This window comes from Ambystoma mexicanum, chromosome 1q, assembly GCF_040938575.1.
Source record: "Ambystoma mexicanum isolate Mex_15411 chromosome 1q, UKY_AmexF1_1, whole genome shotgun sequence".
Classification (NCBI taxonomy): Eukaryota; Metazoa; Chordata; class Amphibia; order Caudata; family Ambystomatidae; genus Ambystoma; species Ambystoma mexicanum.
Window position 1 is genome coordinate 1199794762 of NC_090922.1, and position 12013 is coordinate 1199806774.

Consider the following 12013-nt stretch of genomic DNA (forward strand, 5'->3'; position numbering starts at 1 on the left):
AGTCCCGGAAAGTCTGAGTGAGCTGTTGGGTTTTGAACACCACATCAAACTCAACGATGGAGTTATTCCGATACGACGCAAGGTTCGAGATGAACCACCCAACATGAGGGCGTTAAAAAAATGAATTGAATATCATTTTTCAACAGGGAGTGATCTAACAAACCGAGAGCTCTACCTAATATAACAAACTCTGGATGCTAGGGAAGCCAAATGTTTTGAGTTCAATGGGTTATTTGGGTAAAACCGACAGTGTGTCAGCATTTAACAGCTGGAGGGAGCGTTTAAATTCTGTCAAAATCCATTCAGATTAAATTTGGCTGCTGCCGCTTGAGCCATGAAGAAATTGCCAGAAGTTCTCGTGATCACTGTGGTTTCAAGGATGATGCGTTTGTGTGGGGATGCATAAGAGGAAGAGCATGATGAATTTCCCAGAGTGTCTGCATGATCTAAAGTCGGCTAGTCTTGCAATACAAAGAGAGAAATGCAAGTTGGGAGTGCAGGAAGTAGAGTACTTGAGTCACAGAATCTCTGCTAATGGAAGAAGTCCGAAATCTAGTAAACTCTGTAAGATTAGCACATTCCCTGCGAGACAAAGCGCAATTGCACTTGTTTTGGGGGCTGGCCGAATACTATAACAAAATGAAGAAATTTGCCATGAAGTCTCCCCCCCCCCCCACCCTCCTAAGGGCACTACTCATTAAAGTAGTCAAATGTGTTTTGTCTGAGCAGTGTGAATACATTTTGGTCATGTAAAAGATCATCTCATTAATGCAGCGCCACTAGGAACCTTTCAACCGAGACAATGCACACCATCCTCGCTGTAAACACCAGTGCAATGGGTCTTTGGGCCGTGTGATCACAATAGGTAGTAATTTGGAGAATGTTTTGTTGCTTTTGCTTCAAGGCTTCCAAAGGGTGCAAAGGTGAATTACTCCTGGTTGAAAGGGAGGCTCTGGCAGTATCCTGGGCCATTCATTACTTTTCATACACCCTGCCTGGGTGGTGGTGCTGGTTATTTGTTAATACCTACATACCTGTGATATCTGATGAATTGCTTGCCACCTGCCTACATGAAACCTTATAACTACAGCAACAAAGAAGGCCTGGTCACGCTTGGCTGTGTCTCTGTATCCATCTATTAACTTCAACAAAAACCCAGGTTAATATTCGCATCAGAAAGGCGCTTTAATTGTGGAAGGTTTGGGCACAATTGCCAGCAGTTAGCCGCTATCTGTAGGAGGTGCGCGGTGCCCACCAGTGGAGCTAGTTATCCCAATTGCATAGCTGGGACCGGATGGTTTGTGAGTGTAGACGTGTGGAATCTTGCACAGCTTTCTCTCTGGCGGGATGCCACCTGGGGCAGCCAACACTGCACACATAGACCTGCTGATAAACTCTAATAGGATCAGTCCACTCCTGTTAAATTAATGGGATGTTCCAAAAGTATACACAATTAATGAAAGACATGGCGGAGGTTGTGGATGCTTTCTTTGCACCGCGCAGAAGACGTGGACTGTTTTAGGGGTGGAATGATAGGACACTGTTTAGAAACTGAGCGCTGTTGGGTTTATTGGCCAGTTGGTGGCCTGGACCGCTCCACAGATTCTTTATCTACTTCATATTCTGCCCCCCCCCCCAACCCTCCTGCTGGAGTGGTACGCACCCAATTATGCTTTTTGTATGGAAAATGTACTGCATAGGATGCTGTACACGCTCATGCGTGGACCAGGTGAGTGACTTTTCTGGTATCGCTATAAACAATGAAGAATTTTTAAAGCATCGTACCCTCTGCAAGTTAAAGAGGTTTAATTGGGAAAGCTTGTTTAATGAGGAAGAGAATGTGGTTGCCCAAGCGGAGCAGGCGCTCCACCCTTTGAACGCTCTCCTCCATGACCATTGACCTACATGGGCGCAATTTTTTTTTTTTTTTTTTTTTGTGGAACAGGTCGTCTTTCACTTTCCAGGTGGGGGGGAGGGGTGTGTGACTTTGTTGTAGGTATTCAATGCTCCTTGAGCTGTGCTCTAACTAGTGGAGCTGAAGCCCCCGTGAGCGGGTGATGTTTGTGATACTTTGCCCACGTGTCTTCCCATACTGTTTCAACAGCAGGTGTGGGTGGCCGCCCCCCACTGACCGATGATGATTGACTGGATTTCAGCCACAGAGGCCAGGATCATCTTTTCTCCTATCATAGCAGTAAAGGGTATCCGGTCGGGAGGTGAATTGAGGTGTGGGGGTGATCCGGGTGTAGCCTCCCTGATACTTCTCATAGTTTTCAGTGCCCCTCCTGACTCGAGTCTTTGACTAGGCAAGAATGATTGTGTTGGAAGTCATCACCTTCTTCCTGGTGATAAATCTCTCTACATTCTTGAATCAAACCGAGGCACGGCACATAGTCTATGCTGAATGTAGATGAGGGTTACGTTCAAGGAGGCGTTTAAATATCCCTGTAGCTCCACCCTTCAGCTGTAATGTGTATATATGTTTGCATTGGAGTGGTGATTCACCCACCATATGCTCAGGCAATATGAAGTACATATTTTAGAAATCAACGAAGGATAGTGATCAGAGTTCCTAATACAGGGTTCGAAATTAAGATTTGATGAGCCGGAGCTAAAACCAGCTCCCGGGTATTGGGCATTATATGGGTGGCGTGACCTTCCTTTGGGGGAAGCAGGAGCTAGTACATAGCGCACTTAAAATCTAGCTTCCATATTTGATGCAAACCTTGTGTCCATTATGTATGCACCATTGTCCTTTAAATGTCTTCTAGATGTCTCCTAATGTTCCTTATTTTGGATGGTTTATAAAATTAATGTCACATAGGATTGTTTATATGATACTAGTTGGCCAGCAGAGCTAAAAGCTCCTGGTGGTGGTTCATGTCAAGCCAACCAGGCTCCAGGCTCTCCTAGGCTAGAACCAGGGGCTGACTAGCTGCCAGCTCCTGGCAATTTCGAAACCTGCTGATGCATATAATATGCAGTTATTTAATTTTGGATGACCCCTCCTGCCTCATACATTGTTTCTTATTGACATCCTGGCAGTTATTTTGTTGTACAATTTTGCTGTTGGCCAAATACAAGCACAATATCTGTGAAGTCTTTTTTTGGTAAAGTGCTACCCTATTGAAGACCCATTCATGGGGGCTGTGTGTGGTGTGCATTACATTGCCATCCTATTATTCCAATGGCTGTGTACATAGCCTGCACTTTGCACATCCTGGGACACAAAGGGCCTCATTACACGGACGGCGGTAACCATGGCGCTATTAGCGCCATGGTTGCCGCCGGTATTTTACCGAGTCCGCCTTGGTGAATGGGGGAATTACCGCCCCATTCCAAGATTGGCGGGGCGGTAATTCCCCATTCACCAAGGCCCTTCCCCATTCCCATTTGAGCCCCCATGGTCTGGCCACACGTTAAGGACAAATCCCGCTGAGGGACCTCGTAGTATGGCGCTAAAGGATTACCGGCACCGGTGCCCTTACCGGTGCCGGTAATCCCTTAGCGCCATCTGTGTAATGAGGCCCAAAGTCATTCGCTAGCATTAATTTTTCATGCAGTGCTGATAAGCAAGTGCGCTGGCCTGGCCCAGCCTCCTGCTGGGGGAGAAGTGTGAGGCGTCTGAAGTAGGCAGCAGCCCTGGGACGCGGAGCAGCAGGGGTGAGGGAGTGCTTGCAGCTGCATCAACCTCTATATGCCAGCGGGCGCTGCATCACCTGGGCCCCTGCAGAGCCTTTGTGCAGGTCCGCACTTCTTATTTATTTTCAATTGACAGTTTCCCTTTAATAAAAGGAAGAAAGCTGGTATGCGTTGGTTGACAAATCGGCTGTTATGCTTCTTCCAGCCTCAACCAATTGCATTGCCTATTGGCCGGACCCATGCGTGCGAATCATTAATATGCCAATTTTTCAGTATGCGCTGCTCTTCGCATGAGGTCTTGCCCTTTTGCCTTCGCAAGCGCAGCGCAAAGTGCTCTTGTTTACAAAATGGCTCAGCTGGATTACAGCGCAAGAAGGAGTGAAGAGAGCCCCCTTAGCCAGCTCTTGTCGGCCTGGGCAGTGGGTGCTGACTGCTGCGGCTCGCGTATAAGGAAGCACGGTGGCTTCTGTGGATACACTTTTTTCAGTCCTGGTTCTCGGGGTCTGCTGAACTGGGTCCTCACTGTAAGGTATGTGTGCCACTCAAGTTATCTGCTGCGCAAGTGGAGCTTCCTAGTGCCCTGATTCCCTCTGTGAGTACTCTGTTACCCTCACATCTTCCAATGGTTATTATGTCTCTGGAACGAATGCATTAGGCAGTGGCTTGTAGGAACTAGGCCCCGGCTGGGTACACAACACAGGAAGATGTACGCAGAAACTCTTTAATGCTCGAAAGAATGGAGGCCATAGGGGACCACTGTTTTAGAAAATTGAGGCCCTGAGCTCACAATGACCGGTCCACTGACCTTCCATTGTCTGCTGGGAATCCATGAATATGAGTAGGTTGGTAGGTCATCCCACAATCTCTGAAGGCTGGCAGGTGGTACCCTGGACCGCCCTTGTACCCGAGCTTTAAGCTGGCAGATTTGTTATGGGCATGGTAAAGGACCTAATACATGGAGATGGGGTTACAAACCCAGGACCAAGAATGGCTTCATAAGGAAAATATTAATTCAGGTATTATTTTTGAGGGGGAAGCTGCATGGAACCTTTTAAGACTGAAAGGGGCAGATTCAATGGGGTAGGCATGCATTGGCAGAAATATACAAATGGGGCTTCCCAGGCTTGCATATGGTTTGGCTACGACATGAAAACAAACTGAGGTGGCAGTTGATGAATGTAGCAATGCAACAGGGATTTGTGATCCCAAAGATTCCATGCCGTGCAAGCAGTAGGGAGCTGGGAAGGAATGCAATGTATGCGAGGAGAAAACTAAATACTAACTGGAAGTTGGAGAATTCTGCATTAAAGCAATTCATGGCCGATTTGTGAGCCTGTGGTTCGCAGCCATAGGCACGGCACATCTTGCAAATTATTAAAAATCGCACTAGACCTGCAGGGCGCATTCCTTAGTTCAAATACCCAACCTAAGAGAAATCTACTTGCCCCATGGTGACAAAATATTAACAAGTGCTTTCTGTGAATTGGTGTATGTAACCATAAGCACACTTTCTATTTGGTCCTGCTGCCCAAAGGCCAGCCATGCACATTGAAACAATTACTTGCCATATACTGCAAATAGCTTGCTTGTCGTTAATGTCAAATAAGTTTCAAACATTCCCATACTCGCCAGCAAGGTTGAGTACCATGCAAATGGTACTCGCCCTTCAGAAATTCTCCTTCCCAATGGGAGTCGGCTAGTAGATATTGTGAGCCCTGCAAGTGAAGTAATAGTGAGGGGAAGAGAGAGAGAGAGAGAGACTGATCAAGGTCCTGCCAAGATCGCCATGTTAATGTGTTTGTAATGCGACTTGCTCCCGTTTGCGTCGTCTCCAGGTTCTCTGGTGGATCTGAGAGGGGGTATGTTAGTGGGGAGGGGAAAATGTTAACCTTTGATGTTGCATTGATGCTTGCAGACTGGAATTGCCTGACCCCTGTATTGATTAATTTCTAGGAGTTGTCCTGAGCATGGATGCATTTGTATCTGAAGGGGAGCCTTATTTGCCTGTGGTGCTGGATGTGCTGGCTGGAGCTGCGGTATGCAAGTTGGTTCTAAACTTGTAGCAGGGGGGCAAAAGTTCAAACTGCACGCTACTAGCCAGCCTTAAATCACTCGCCATCTCAATTCTATACACACACACAGCACACAGGTTCTTAGTCGGCAAGAGCCAAATGTCACAAGCCAGTAGCGTGTGCCAATTTTGCACCCTGCAGTTCTGATGTCACCTGCAAGGAAAATCCAATTGCTGGTGGGTTTGTTGCAATGGCAATGGATATTGTGTTTGGAATGTAGAATTTTTTGCATGTTAGGGCGGGGATTCAGTCAGTCCACATTTCTGGGCAGAATGGTAAGGGGTGAAGACCATCTTGGAATAGCAAGAAGGAAAATTGAAATGTGCCAATAAGCAAATGCAACTACATGGTATCCCCTCTGCACTGCTACCACTGGTTTCGGGAGACGCTCCCATTTAACTTGCTCAGTTTTTGACAGTTGCCCCTATAATTTCACCCCTTGCCTGTAATTTGCCATTGATGCAAGTATAACTGACAATTCACTCCAGGTCACACTGATCTCTTTACGTAGCCTTAACCAGCCTTAACCACTTTGCATGCTGGCACTTGTAGGGCCACATATGCGAAGGGATGGGGGAAAACAACAATTAAGATTACCCCTGCTAATAGCGCAGGGAGTCTTGATTCTATTAAAGACGAGGAGGAGAGCATTATGCTTCAAGTTCTATTTATTCCTCTCTTCAGCAGTTTCAACAAAAACTTTCTTCTGTTTTTAAACTACATTTAGCTCTTAAACCTAGTCTTTTATGTAGTCCTTCTAATATCCTGTCATGTGCCCCTAGTCCTTCCATTCTCCTTGCTCCACCTCTTTTCTGAATGCTCTGAACTGCACTCAGTAGTTCAAGAGTTGACATTTCCAGTTGCAAGGTTCAGAGTCCTGTGAACAAGCCTCCAGGTTGCTCTGCCACTTTTCCTCACTCGGATCCGGCTGCTCCAGCTGATCTCTTCAAGCCTGCTCGTTAGCTTGTCTCGGGTCAACTGTTCTTATGGTCATCTCCTATCAAGATACAAAGGATATGTTTAGGGTGGAGAATGCACTGCCCTATTCCACACCGGAAAACAATGTCTTATTATATATATGAATAACGCAGAACATTGCAGTGAATATCTTGGGTGGAAAAGTGACGCTCGCCTCCTTGTCTTTAATAGAATCAAGACTTGCTGCGCTATTAGCAGGGGCAATCTCCATTCTATGTCAAGACTGGAGGTGAGCATTGTGCTTGTTCAAAGCTTCCCATTACCGCTGCTGCTACTGATTGTATAGGCTTGAAATGAAATGTTCTAAATGCGCTATCGCTGGCCCAATCAGCCACTTGCAGGATATCTTGTAGCATTGCTTCTTTCGCTATTGCTTTTCGAAGCCATTACGCCTCTCACTGAATGCGTTCCAAACTTAGACAAGTCTACGCCTGCTAACTACCTACTTGCGCACCCATTGGACTATGGTGGCTGTCACGACTACTTTGTACGGTTTCCTACGTGCTTTCAATAACTGCGTCATCCCTTCCGGGCACGTTTCTGCTGTTCTGCTTTTATGTTCTCTTATGCATGCTGCTACACACCACTTCGGATGATCATGTAACTAGGGGTATGATATAGGTGAGGATCCTGTCTTTGTCCTCCTGACGAGGGTGAAGGTAAGCCTCTCAGGTCCGAGTCTACATCTAGGGCTTTAACGTCTGCTACTCTCCTGCGTGATACTAGACATAAGAGCATGGCTAGCGTGCCTGACAATTTTTTGAAGGAGGGGGTATCTGTTTGTTGGCCAACTAGCGAGAAGCCTTAGTACCACGGTCACGTCCCATAAGTGTACGTATTTCGGTTCTGGGGGCCTTCTAAACCGGGCTCCTTTTATGAGCCTTATTACTGCTGCATTCTCCCCAACGGGAACTCCGTTGATGGGTAGATGACGCACTGAAATTGCGGATCTATACAGTCCTATTGTCCTAAATGCTTTCCCGTTTTGTAACCGGTCTGCTATAAAATTTAGAATTGCTACTGTAGGGGCAGAAACGGGATGAAAATGTCTCCTTTTGCACCACTGCAACCATTTACTCATGCTGCGTTGTAGCTCTGCGTAGATGGAGCCCATGATTCTGCGATGAGCTGTGCAGCTTGTTTCCGAAATGCCTGGCAGAGCCCAGCGCTTCCGACTATTCAGCACTTCATTAGTGGGAGAGTCCCTGTCACTCTCAAGAGGATGGGATTACCCAACTGGGTCCGTGAGCAGGTGTTCTCCTGAGGGGAGGATCCTCTTCCAGTCTGTTAGCAGTTCTATGAGCACTGGAAACCATATTTTGACTTCCATATCGGAGCTACTACAATCAGATTCACCCCTTTTCTGTGCGTCTTCACTAATACTCTGCTCAGCATCGTGAATGGGGGAAAGGCATAGTGTAGGTCCCCGCTCCAATCTTGTAGAAAAGCGTCCGCTCCTCTCGCTGAAGTAGCTGGTTTTCTGTGTGTTTAGTCTGGATGCGAATAGGTCCGTGTGAACTGGGCCTCACAGCTGTTCTATCCCATGAAATACTTCTAGGTTCAGCTTCCAGTCGCTGGCATCCGACAAGTATCAGGAGTTCCAGTCCGCTATTACGTTGAGCGTCCCAGTTAATTACTCTGCTGTCACTGAGTTACCTGATTGCAGGCAGTAGTGCCAGAAGGTTTTCACTAGTTCCGCTAGGAGCTTGGACTTCGTCCCTCCTAGGTGATTGATATAATTGACTGCTGAGATGTCCATCTTCAACAGAATACATGAGTTCACTTTTCTTTGTCCGTGAATTTCTTGATCGCGAAGGATCCCACAAGAAGCTCTAGGCAATTTATGTTTATTTATAGTTCTTCAGAGCTCCATTTCCCTCCTTTTTCTAGTGTCCCGCGCCGTGCTCCCCAACCTACCCTGCTGGCATCCGATTCTACCACTAGGCCAGGTCGGTCCCCAAATATGGCTCTCTCATTCCATGCATCCATATTCTGTAGCCACCATTCCAGCTCTATTCTAGATTTGTGGTCTAGCTGTACCGCTTGATGGTACTTCAGGCCTTGCTGTAGGTGTCTTATCTTTAATCTCTGCAGGGCTCAATAATGTAAGGGCCCTGGAAATATGGCTTGAATAGACAATGCTAACAGTCCTACTATTCTTGCTAGCATTCTCAAGGATATTACCTTCTTGTCAAGGCATCCTCTGATCTCTCTCTTGATGTCCCTTTATATTTCTGGCTGGTAATTCTAGTGTCGCTGTTCTGGTGTCTCATATGAACCTGAGGAAATCTTTCCTCTTTGTCGGAGTGATGTCGGATTTCTCCTGATTCACTAAAAATCCCAGTGACGAGAGTAGTTCTTTTACCCATTCTTTCTGGTTTCGGAGGGCTTCCCTGTCGTCTACTACCAGCAGAATGTCGTCCAGGAAAATGATCATACGGATCCCCTTCTCCCTGATCACTGCTATCGGTCTCGTGAATTTCGTGAAGACCCATGGTGCTGATGCTAATCTGAAGGGCATTGTAGTGAATTGCCAGTATTGCTCGTCCCAGTTGAACGCTAGAAAGGGACAGTAATGCTCTTGGACGGGTACTTTGAGTTATGTGTCTTTCAGGTCGATCCTTGAGAGTCAGTCCTGTTCTCTTAGGGTGTCTCGCAGTTGGTGAATACCTTCCATCTTGAAGTGGCAGTATGTCACCCAACTGTTTAGTCCCTTTAAATGTATCACTGGTCTCACTTTTTCCTTCCTGTGTATTAGGATCATGTTCCTTATGAACTTTGGTGGTGTTGCGCATGGCTCAATGGCTCTTTTCTGTGTTAAGAGTTGTAGCTCGCGGTGTAAGCTCTCCCTCTCTGCCTGGGCCATGTCTATTGTGGGGGGGGCTCTGGTGTGGTTCCTGGGTGAATTCTAGTTGCAGTCTGTTGGCTGTCTGCAACACCTAGGCGTTGCTGGAAAGCGTGCGCCAGTTTTGCCAAAATCGCTATTCCCCCCCCCCCCCCCCACTGGTGGGTATGTAATGTATCTCACCTGCGTGGAAGCTCTGTTCTCTTCCAGTTCCCCTTTGTCGATGCCCTTTCTGGAATCGCTCTCTAGCGGGAAAGGAGTCTTGCTGTTTATTTTCCTAATAATGGGGTCTGGTGTTCTGAGGTCTCCTTGTGCCCTGATAGCACCCTGATCGCTCGACCTCGATAGCGACCGAAAACCTTGCTAGGAAACAGCTTGCTAATCAAAGCTTGTGTCTTTTCTAGGGAGGTGTATGTTCCCACGAACCTCCCCATTTCTTTTCCGAAGGTTTCTCAGAAGAGAAGGCCTTGGGCTGCTTCGCCTGCTTTGTAAGAGGCTAGGTCTCCTAGTTTGGAATCCATCTTCAATAAGAGTCTGTGTCTCCTTTCTGAGGAGATCAAACAATTTGCATTCCCCATTATGCATACTGCTCTCTGTGCCCAATTTGCTAGTACTTCTGGGTCTACTTCTTTCACTGTGTCTCTGGCCCGCTCTGCTAGGTCCATGATCTTGGCCGTGCGAGATGCAACGCTTTCTTTTGACAGCTCCTCCAGGATCTGCCTATTCCCTTTTGCGGATCTCTAGATGTCTAGATACAAACGCCAGCATCTTTGGATGCAGTTCAGGTACTTCTGCTACCCTGCCCAGCAGTTCTGGTCTCGATCGTTCTGCCCTCATGCACTGTCTCACCTTTTTCTCCAGCGCTTTTTGCTACCTCTGTGTAATTTGGCTACTTGTGGAGATGGTTGCCAATCCAAAGACCTGGGGTTTCTAATGTTCTCGCGTACGAACATATCAGAGATCTCTTCACTATCCTCTAGGTGTTTCTTCTTTCTTAATCTCATACCTCAGAGGGTTCTACCCCTTCCTCCTCTGGTCTCTCTTCTTCTTGTGATGAGCATGGGGTTTCTGGTAACTCTTCCTCTGAGTCTATTCCCCTCCTTTCCCATATTGTTCTCCCCTAGGTGGGGGGGTCGTTAGGCTTGACACTGCCAACTTATGCAGAAAAGGGTCTCTTAGCTTGTTGAAAGCGTTGGTAGCCTCTGGGCCTCTTTCTGTCCGTAGCAGTGACCCAGGGCCTTCCTCTTCCGGGCCTCAGTACACCCCTGTGGACCTCTATGTGGGGCCCTAGTGGACGTGCTCTCGTTTTTTTTCTGTGCTTTTTTGCTTTTGGCTCAAGAATGTCTGTATTGTAGCCAATCTGTCTTGTAGTGGTCTTACCCCTTGGGCCACTGCTTCCACCAGCGAGCCCCCCCGGTAGTTCTCTGAAGCTGTGAGCTATGTCTTCTGCCTGCTCCACTTCACTCCATTCATATTCTGACATTATTTCTGCCTGGGTGCTTGTGCCTCTGCCTGTGTTCAGGTTGTGTGGTACGTCCACTGCTGCGCTGTGGTACTATTCTATGTGGCCAGCGCCTGTCTAGCTCTGATTGGCACTTGAGCTCTTTCCCCAAGTTTCGAGGGGGTATGGCTTCAGTCCTTCTCCTTGTGTTGGGAGGCTGTTGGGTGTTCCGCGCTGTGCATTTCGTATGCTCGTATCTCTTTATTTATATGTTGGTATTTGCGGACTCTCCCCTCGCAGGAGGCTGAAGTGTGAACTGTGCCGTTAATCTGGTTATAATGAGACTGCGATTTGCTGTGGCTGTCTATGTTCGGTCGCTATACTCTCTTGTGCTGCGTGTTATTCGCCGCTTTATTGGGAGTCGCTCTGCTGACAAGTGCTCCTGAGGCCCCGGCCCTCTGAGGGAGGGGGCCATTGTGCTCCTCAGTCTAAGCAGTCGGCGGCTCGGGTCCCGATCGTGTCGATAATTAGACACAGGATTGCGCCTACTGCACTTTCACTGTCTACCTCGCACTGCTGTTTCCGTGCATCTGTTTCTGTGCATCTGTCGCCCTTTCTCTGCTCGCGTGCCAGTAATTCGACTTTCATTTATTGATTTTCTCTGGGGTGTCTACGTTCCAACGTCCTTAAGTTGCTAGCCCTTTAGCGTTCTTTCTGTTAATCTTTTAACACCTGTCTTACAATCATTAGCGCTCTTAGCTTAGAGAAAAGGTACTTATCTGGCTGAAGAGCAGGAAAAGAAGAGGTGGAGCAAGGAGACAGGAAGGACTATGGGCACATGAGAAGATATGAGACCGAATACATAAGACTGTTTAAGAGGGAAATGTGGTTTTAGAAAAATAAAAGAATTTGGGAAAAGTTTGATTTTTGTTGAAACTGCTGAGAGGAATAAATAGAAGATGAAGCATAATGCTCCCCTCCGATCTTGACATAGAATGAATTCCCCCCACTCCCCCCATCAAAAGCATTTTTGGC

At 47.3% G+C, this 12013-nt stretch overlaps 1 protein-coding gene across 2 annotated transcripts in view; it reads left to right on the forward strand.

Annotated features, from left to right (window-relative positions):
• DIRAS3 (DIRAS family GTPase 3) overlaps positions 1 to 12013 on the forward strand; it is a 53413-nt gene that overhangs the window by 38820 nt on the left and 2580 nt on the right. The window lies entirely within an intron of this gene.